Genomic DNA, 10,213 nt, shown 5'->3' on the forward strand with positions numbered 1-10,213 from the left:
CTGACTGGGCGCCCGGCCGAGGCTCCGCCCCTTCGGGCGACGCGCGCGGCGGGCGGGGCAGGGCGGGGCGGGGCGGGGCGACGCTGGGCTGGGAGACGCCAACCCCGGCCAGGGCCCCCCCCCCATCCCCAGGAAGGAAAAGGAAGTGCGCACGCGTGAGTAGGGCGGTGCTCGCCTCCCGCTGCCGATCATCTACTGTGAACGGGCAGGCGTGCCGGGTGGATACAGTAGACGGGGCGGTCCTCCCACAGCCTTCCAGCTTGCGGGCCTCGAGATCGAAGTCGACCCCAGTCTCTCGGAGTTCTCCCCTTCCCGAGAGCCCCCGGAGGCCAGCACGGTGATTCTTTGGCGAAAGCATTTCAGAATCCCATGGTCTGTACCAGGCGTGTGCTGTAGCTTGTCCTCAACCCAGTAACAAAATAGTTATGTAAACAGATTTCGACACAGTGCAGTGGCTGCAACAAAAAGAAGCATTATGAGGTTAGATGTAAAAAGGTAACATTAACGACGGCGGAGGCTGCAGTTTTCCTGTCTGCGGTAGGCTGCCTGCGGTAGATACTGGTTGGAGTTTGAGAAACCAAGTGACTTGTGCTCCGGTGCATTTCTGGTAGAGAGAAGGCTTGTGGTCCTCATCTGACTGAATGCAATCGAACAGGTAAACTGATGATAAAGAACATAAAAGGAGCGGAATATTTCCCCTTTGGCACTGGGCTTCCCTAGCCAGTTTAGATATTTTGTTGTTTAAATTTATTTTCCAATATACTTATAGTTTTTAAAGCCTTAAAAAGATAGTGATCAGCCATTCTCTTATTTCCGTTTCTTGTGTATTTTGATCTAAAATAAACATTTAATAAGGTGATCTTTCAAGAAGTGTTCTACAGCACTATTAAATTTGAGACGACAACGATCTATAAAGAAAGCATCTATTTGTAAAGGTGGATTCAAAGTAAGCAAGAGAGACAGCAGAAAAAAAAGCTGGAATATACATCCCTGAGGACACAATCATTCACAATTTTTATCTTCAACATTTAGCAAAGTACGTTAATTAATATGCTGCGCCAGGGATAAAATCGAGATCTTCTGCAAGCCTTGCACTACCACTGAGCTGTGCAACCCCCAACTTCAATGAATTAATTCAACGAGAAGAATTCAAGCCTAAATTAAGCTAGTGACAATAGAGAGGAAGGAAACAGTCTGAAAAATATTTGAAGGTGAAAGGTAATAGAACTTAGTAGTTGGAGTGATTAATTTTATTTATTTATTTATTTTGGTTTTTTTTTTTTTGTTTTGTTGTTGTTGTTTTGTTTTTGAGACAGGGTTTCACTGTAGCTTTGGAGACTGTCCTGGAACTCACTCTGTAGACCAGGCTGGACTTGAACTCACAGAGATCCACCTGCCTCTGCCTCCCAAATGCTTGGATTAAAGACATTCGGACACCACCAACCGGCGAGTGATTAATTTTATGTATCAGCTTGACTAGACTTTGGTACCCCTGTTATCTAGTTTTTAATCAAACAGCAGTCTAGTTGCTGTAAATATGATTAACAAGTCAATAAGCTGAGGACAGCAGACAAAGCTCTGTAACACATATAGATTTAGCCAGTGAGTCCACATACAGACAGGACCCTCAGGAAGAAAGGCTTCTGCCTCCAGACCACAGCTTCAGATCTCCCAGTCTCTACCCTGCTTGCCTGCCCTGCAGATTTTGGATAGTTGTGTGATCTAAGTTCCTTAAATTCTCTTTTTATACATGTGTATACATGTATACAAACGTTGATCTGTTTCTTTGGAGAACCCTTATTGAAGCTCCGAGTAGGAAAGGTTATACTCCAGGAGTTTGAGTGGTGGTGACACTCATGGAGATGTGCAAACCAAAACCTGACAGCTATCCTTGACTTCTTGCTACCCATCAACCCCCAGAATTCCATTTCTTTCCAGTTCTGTAGCTCTATTTCCATTACTGAAATTGAATAATTATTACCACCTGAATCTAAGTGTTTTGTAACTTCCCAACTGGTGTTGCATTTCATCTCTTTCTCCACAATCCATACCCCACACAACAGTTTGCTTGCTTAAAAATGTAATTTATGCCAGGTGGTAATGGCACATACCTTTAATCCTAGCACTCAGAAGGCAGAGGCAGATGGATCTCTGATTTCAAGGCCATCCTGGTCTATAGATGAGCAACTGAACAGCCAGGTCTACACAGAGAAACCCTCTCTTGAAAAAAACCAAACAGACAAACAAAATAGCAACAACAAAACTAATTTATTCCAGGCATGATGATCCAGGCCTGCTTTGTAGCATTCTTGATACAAAAGCCAAAAGAGCCTGAGTTTCAGGCCAACCTGGGCTACATATCAAGACACTAAGAATAAATAAATATTTGGTGCATTGCTTCCACCCAAGTAAAATCTCTTTAATGATTTCTTGTTCATTTTTAGAAAAAATGTCAACTTGGCCTAGGAATGTAGCTTAGTTGGCAGAGTGTTTGCCCAGCAGGCACAAGGCCCTGAGTTTAGTAAATGCACCACATAAATTATGTGGTGGCACATGGGAGATGGAGACCGGAGGCTCAAAAGGGCCAGGTCATCCTTTACTACATAGGGAGTTTGAGGCCAGCCTGGGTTACATGTGACTCATCCCAGAATGAAAGTTCAACTCTTTTCTTGGCCAATAAGCCTTACATAGACTGTCCTGCCTCCTTTCAGACATAGCTGATCTCATTCTCTTTCTCCCTTTTCTCCTTTTCCTTCTGTCTCTCCTTCCCGCTGTACTCCTCTCCCTTCTGTTCCCCATTCCCTTCATCTCTGAGGCTACTCTTTCCCTCCCTCTAGGAGCTTTAGCATCACTGCTATGTCTACTGAGGTGCTCTTCACACTCTTCGCATGGCTGGCCTCTCCTCCATCACATTAAAGCCAAATGTTAGGCTTGCGGAAGTCCCTTCTGTGAGCTGGGCATGGAGCTCAGTTGGTAGAGTGCTTGCCTAGCATGCAGAAGGCCCTGCATTCAGTCCCTAGTATCATATAGTGTGGTGGCACACTTGCGAAGGACCTTCCCATTTACTTTCCATCTCACCATTCTGTCTTCTGGTTTTGTCACAGCATTTATCCTGTAAGGATCTTGGTTTTTTATCTGAAGCAATTTCCCTTTCTTGTGAGGTCAAGGACAGTCATGAAACAAGGTCTTAGACTATGTAGCTCAGGCTAACCTGGAACTTGCTAAGTAGTTGACTTCCACACACTCTAGATTCATCCTCCTGCCTTTGCTTCCCAACTAGATGGGATTGTGGGCCTGTGTGCCAACACATGTAGCTCTTTGTGTTCGTTGTTATATTCCCAGTACCTGGCACATAGTAAATGGTCAATAAGTTTTCTTTAAAAATGACCCAGTGGCCCCTCTTAAAGAATACAGGAAAAAATGTTTGGCCACACAGATTTTGAATAGATGTTTAATATTCTTGGTTTTTTTTTTTTAATTGCAGGTCTGTGTGTATACAACACTATAGGAAATGGCACCTTCTTGTTACTCAAATGCTCTACTTTTATTGAGCCGGTCACTTGTGCTATGAATATGGAGAGAATGTGTAGTTAACTTTCTCCTTTTCTGGAAATTGCTGTAGTATACAGTGGCAGATGAGCTCCTCAAAGCCATGTCTGCTATTTACCATAGCAGATTACACAGTAGATCTACAAGACTTAAGTGGATTAACTAAAGCTATTGGACCTGTAATTCAGGATCCCGTATTCCATGGACCTCTCTTCATTTTGCAAGTCTTCCAAATAGTATGTGCTTCAAGATAGATGTAGTTGGGACATGTCCATAAATAGAGTATAAGCAGCCCAGTAACATCAAATGTGTGGTAACACCCTTCCAATGTTCACCCACACACACACCCTGGAAACAGTATTTAAGCCTTTATGTCATTGTCTCCACTTGAATCTGGACTTTTATGGTTTCTTTTTTAACTACTTAACTGTACAGACATACCCAATCCTAGGCTATAAAGTGACTTGGAACCTAACTGTATTTCTTAAGAGTGCTCTTGTAGATGCCAGCTGCTCTTTAAGAAGTTTGTTGTTTTGGTTTTGTTGTTGTTTTGGTTTTGTTTTGTTTTTGAGACTGGGTCTCATGTAGACCAGGTTGGCCCCAAACTCACTAAATTTGAGAATGGCCTTGAACTATACTGATCTTCCTTCTATCGAAAGTATTTGGAAGATAGTTAATACACCACCTATACCCCAACTCACATAAGCTTTTTGTTGTTTTTCAAGACAAGGTATTTTCTGTGTAACAGTGCTGGAACTCACCTCTTGTAGAATAGGCTGGCCTTGAACTCACAGAAATCCACCTGCCTCTGCCTTCCACGTGCTGGGATTAAAGGCGTGTGCCCTGCCACCATCACCAGGCACCTAAGAATTCTTAATGCCTTGAGATCACCATGCTTTGAGGAAGCTCAAGTCAACTACCTGGAGAAGCAGTAGAGGCAGAAAAACTTAGCCAGACCATGACTATTTTAGCCGAATTGCCACCCATGGGTGGGAAGAAGCCATCTAGTATCCGTCCTACTTCAGCCTTAGATTATTCCATCCCTAGTCACCTTTTGAACACAATTATGCAAGCAAGAATGACCCAACTGACCTCATCAGTCTTTGAATGCAGGAGAATCAAATTATATTAAATATCTCTGTGGAATTGTTGTGAAGTAATAAGTAACTGAAAGATTGTCTCCCCCAGAACATTAGAGTTTGAAACTTGAGTCCCTAAAGCCTGGGAGTTGATGGCTGAAGGTAGGGCCACAAACCTACTTGATAATTTCTCAAACCACCTCACTTCATCATTCCTTTGTTGAGGTTAAGATGTATGCTCTCTCTTAACACATCCCAGGCCTTTCCAGTGAATTCTTGGCCTCAGCTAACAATCTTAATACACAGAAAGGCAGTTGAGACATCCTTAAGAGCCAGCGCTCTGCTGCCCATGGCAGGTTCTTAGGTAACTGCATGTATAGATGTCCTTGAGGAACTGGGCGTGGCAACTGAGGCAGGTGGTGTTACACAGAGTTCCAGCCCAGGCTAGGGCTACAATAACAACCCATCTTAACAAGGGAAAAAAAGGAACTAGGTTTGTTTTGTTCCCAAGAAAAACCTGCCTGTTTTTCTTCTTGAAAGCTAACTGGAAATGAATACTTATGAGGCCTAAAGCAGCAAACATTGTTATTATATAATCTGGCAACATTGAATCTGTAATTAGAGCCAGTAAACAAGTGGCTAAGGAGGTGATGGGTCCAAATAATTAGTTCAACAAGAAGTCTCTAAAATGGCAATGTAGTACTAACCAGACCCAAGGCCTCACATCTGCTCCCAGCCAAAATGTTCTAAGTAACCTCAGTCCCACCTGGCTGGAAATGTTGACAGTGTATGTTTTAAAAATGTTAACTGGAAAAAAAGGTAAAATACAGGGAAGGGGAGGCCAAGTAACAAAACTGGTTTCTCACCAGAGAAAAAGTGAAGCTGGCATAGGGACTTGTTTTTGTTTGGCACTGAACTGAAGAGCTCATGGGTGCTTGCTAGTCCTGTAATACTGAACCACACCCTGTACCCCTGACCTGCAGACTTCAACAGGTATTTATCTAGTAGACATGGTAACATCCTCTTAAATAGATATTAGCTATAACACTCTTGGTACCTGGGTTTGGTAGCAGAAGAGTTCAAGGCCAACCTCGGCTACCTGAGGCTCACTCCAATCCCCAAAAGAAAAAAGTAATTTTCAGTAGATTTATTCTGTAGTTTTGTTCAGTAAGTAGGTATCCAGTTGTGATCTCTTATGAAAAATAGAAATCTAGGCAAAAATTAGTATGTTGTGATTTTGTTTGGTATGAACCTGTTTCCCTAAGTGACATCAATTCCTGATGCAAAAAAATCAGTTTTGAAATGTGGGCTTATTCATTCATTTTTCAAAATAATTATTTGATACACCAACTACTATTCTTGATTCTGAAGCTATTAACTTGAAGGTTTAAGCCATAGACCTTTTAATCCCAGCACTCGGATCTCTCTATGAGTTTGAGTCCAACCTGGTCTACAGAGCTAGTTCCAGGACAGGGTCCAAAGCAATACAGAGAAACCCTGTCTTAAAAACAAAACAAAACAAAAAAACAAAACAAAAAAAAATCAAAGTAGGTTTAAGGGCTGAATAGATGGCTTAGCCATTAAGAGGACCTGGGTTCAGTTGCCATACTCACATGGTGGCTGTAGTTCCAGTTGATCCAACCACCAGGCATAATATGATACACAGATGTACTTGTAAGCAAAACATTCGTCCACACACAATAAAAAACTAGAACACATTATAGAGGGAGTTGGGAGGTTGAGGACTGGGTTGGTGGCTCAGATGATAAGAGTACTTGCTTAATATGCACAAAGCCTTGGGTTCAGCCTGGATCCCTAGCACTGCCAAACAGTGAAGGCTTGTAAGAAGCTCACATTTTTATTCAGGACCCTATCCCATGCAATAGTGCTGCCCACACAGTTAAGATTAATTTCACCTCACAGGCAGGTCCAGTGCAACTCTAGATCCAGGTGACAGTATTAACCATCCCAAAGTACTATGGAAAATATATTAGCTATGCATATTTGCACCATTAATAACATTTTCCATGCAGAATTTTCCCATAGAATTGCTTTTTCAGTCTATAACTGCTGTATCCTTTATTTAGTATTTAGTTGTGCTCTCTAGGACAGTTCCTCAACCTGTGGGTCACAACCCTTCTAGGGTCACATGTCAGATATCCTACATCTCAGTAATTACAATACATAAGAGTAACAAATTTATAGTTATGTAGAAGCAATGAAATAAATTTATGGTCGGGGGTCACAACATGAGAGACTGAATGCACTGCTCTAAGGGAACCCTAAAATCAAGTAACACTCACCTCTGTGGAAGGTTTGTTTGGCTCTTCGGCCTATAGGTAACAAAATCTGGATTCTCAAGTTCTTTATATAAACTGGTATAGAACTGCAAAAAACTACCATCCCCATATTCTACAAATCAGCTCTGTATTACTTATAATACCCAGTAAGATTTAATGCCATGTGATTACATTGTATCATTTAGAAGGTAAAGATAAAAGTGTGTAACTTTGGTATAATGTTTTTTCAAATGTTTTCAATCAATGGTTGTTTGAAAAAGTGAATATGCAGCTGACAGGCATAGAGGATTGATTGTATTCCTACTCTACAGATATACAAAAATGAAACTTTTTAAATTTCTTCTTGTGTTTGGAGGAGAGAGGATTTCTCTGTAACAGCCCTGGCAGTGCAGGAACTCACTCTGTAGACCAGGCTGGCCTCCAATTCAGAGATCCACCTGCCTCTGCTTCCCAGTGCTGGGATTAAAGGTGTGTGCCACCAGAAATTTTTTTTTTTTTTCTTTTTGAGACAGAGTTTCTCTGTAAATTCGAGCCTGACCTGGAACTCGCTCTGTAGATCAGGCTGTAAAGATAAATTTTTATTAAACACCTTGAAACTCATGCTTTCAACCTGGGAGTGTAATTCAGTGGTTGAACACTTGCCAAGCATGCTGGATTTGACCTCTAATGATACAGAACAAAGGAACTCTTCCCTTGGGCTTTCCCCCCCTCTTGTTTTGAGGCAAAGCCCAATCTGTCCTTGAACTTCAGATAAGCCTTTTGCCACAGCCCCACCCCACAACTTCCAGTGCTAGGATTATAAGCATGTGGTCAACACTCCCAGCTCAAGGAATCTCAAGAGTCACTAACGCTATCAAAGTATAAATTACACCAGAAATTAATCCAGGCTTTTTGGGGCTACATTTTATTAATATTTTTGTTAAATTTAGGTGCATTGATGTCAGATCCCCTGGAACTAGAGTTACAAGCAGTTGTGACCTGCCATGTGGGTCCTGGGCATTGAATCCAGTTCCTCTGGAAGAGCAGTTTGTGCTCCTAACTTCTGAGCCATCTCTTCACCCTCTTTGGCTGCTTTTTAAAGTGAAGTACTTTGTGTACCAGGCTCAGAATCTTTTTCCCCTTATGTTTTTCAAGACAGGGTTTCTTTGTGTAACGGCCCCATCTGTCCTGTCCTGGAGTTCACTCTGTAGACCAGGCTGGCCTCAAACTCACAGAGATCTATCTACCTGCCTCTGACTCCCGAGGGTTGGGATTAAAGTTGTGTCACTATCACCCAGCCCAGACTCATAAGGTTTACTTATGTGTACAGTGTCCTGCCTGTGTGCATGCCTGCAGGCCAGAATACAGCACCAGATCTCATTACAGATGGCTTCAGACCACCATGTGATTGCTTGGAATTGAACTCAGTACCTTTGGAAGAACAGGCAATGCTTTTAACTTCTGAGCCATCTCTCCAGCTGCAGACTCAGAATCTTATACATATGAAACGGCTTAAGAACAGATTTCAAGTCCAAGTGCAGCCAAATTCAAACTTTTTTAAGGATTCCTTCCAGAGGTGTGATTCTTGTTTGCTGGGTGAATTCCAACTACTTGGAAGTGGAAGCAGGAGTTTAGAGCTGATTGGACTAATAGTCTGGGTCTTAAAAATTCCAAATTTGTCATTGAAAAAAAATTTATTTCTATGATTTGGTACAAAAAAAAGGTAGTTGACTTTTTACACTTTAACCCTAAACCAAATGCACTGAAGGATCAGGACATAAACATCAGCCTCTGGAATTGGGGGTGGGGTGGGGGTGGATCTCTAACACTTACTTGCCTTGCATGTTCAAGGCTCAAGCAAAAGGTGCAGGGGAACAAGCATGTGCCTCAAACTCTTTGACACTTTGGGAAATAACAGAAAACTTCAGACTAACTGCCCATTTCCTTCTATCTAGAGGAATAAACTCCTTTCTTCAAGGAGTACCCTAGATTCAGACAGTAAACCATGATCTGCCCAAATTTGAACAGTCTCAGCAGTCTGCTATGACAATAGCAGGCAATGAGTGCCTTCAGGAGTTGAAGGGAATGCTCTTAACTTACACATTGCTTTGAAAAAGTCTGTAGCAAGAGCTGTGTAGATCTGGTCTTGAACCTGCTTCTAACTCCCCAGATGCTGACATCCTAGGTGTGTGCCACCAAGCCAAGCTTTGTGTGGAGTCACAGAACTTATAGCTGGTCTTTTCATTCCCCAACAGAAAGCAATCTTACTACTCTTGCTTGAACTCCTCCCATCCCTTGAAAACTGTTTATGGGCACTTGATGACCACTAGCCTTCTGCAGCTCTTCCTGACTCTTTCTCCAGCAGTAACTAATGGTGACTACCCAGTGCTAAGCACTAAGCTTATGGCACTTAGCAATTTTGCAGACAGAAATCTTTGGTTTAGTAGTTGACCAACAGTAAGGAAAGAACTTTAATTTTTAGGTATTAGGGATAGAACCCAGTCTTATACAACAAGAAAGAAAACTACAATAAGCTACTTCCACAACACCAGTAATATCTTGACACAAAATCTCAAATACTCTAGAGTGGCCTCAAACCGGTTATGTAGTCGGCAATGACCCTGAATGAGCATACCCCTACCTGGGATTACAAGTATTTGCCATCTGTGATGGTTTTATTCCAAGACAGAGACCGAACCCAGGGTTTTGTGCATGCAAGGTAAACATCCTACCCACTAAACTAAATCCCTAGCTTTCCCGGCATCTTTAATTAGTCTTTAGGAAGGATAGGTAGTACAAATAACTAATATTGTTAAAATTTTATTTAAATGTTCATTACTAAAAGGCATGCGGGCTGGCTCATTTTATCACTTAAGAGGGCTTCTGGCATAGCAAGTCCTTTGTATTACATATTCTGTTCACACTGGTTAACTAACATACTTTGGCCTGCTGAAGTTTAAACACAGGGTCTCAAATATGCTAGGTACCTACCCCATATTGTGTCCCCAGCCTCATCAACTTCTTCACCCATTTTCTAACTAAACATATTCAAACAATTCTCAACAACCGTGAGTACCCTTTTCATTGACTTACCCAGTGTTCTTTGCTTATTGTACCCATTGCTCACATCTTTTAAGAATTCTTGAGTTCTTTGGTACAGTTCTACAGCATCTTCTGCCTCCAACTTCACAAAAACTTTGGAGGCAGGGTCTTACCCATTAGCCCTAGTACTTGCCATGCATATAACCCATACTGGCCCCTTCCTGGTATATGTGTGGTATACCAGTAACCATTTCAAACACCATC

The sequence above is a fragment of the Phodopus roborovskii genome, unplaced genomic scaffold (assembly GCF_943737965.1).
Source record: "Phodopus roborovskii unplaced genomic scaffold, PHOROB, whole genome shotgun sequence".
Lineage (NCBI taxonomy): Eukaryota > Metazoa > Chordata > Mammalia > Rodentia > Cricetidae > Phodopus > Phodopus roborovskii.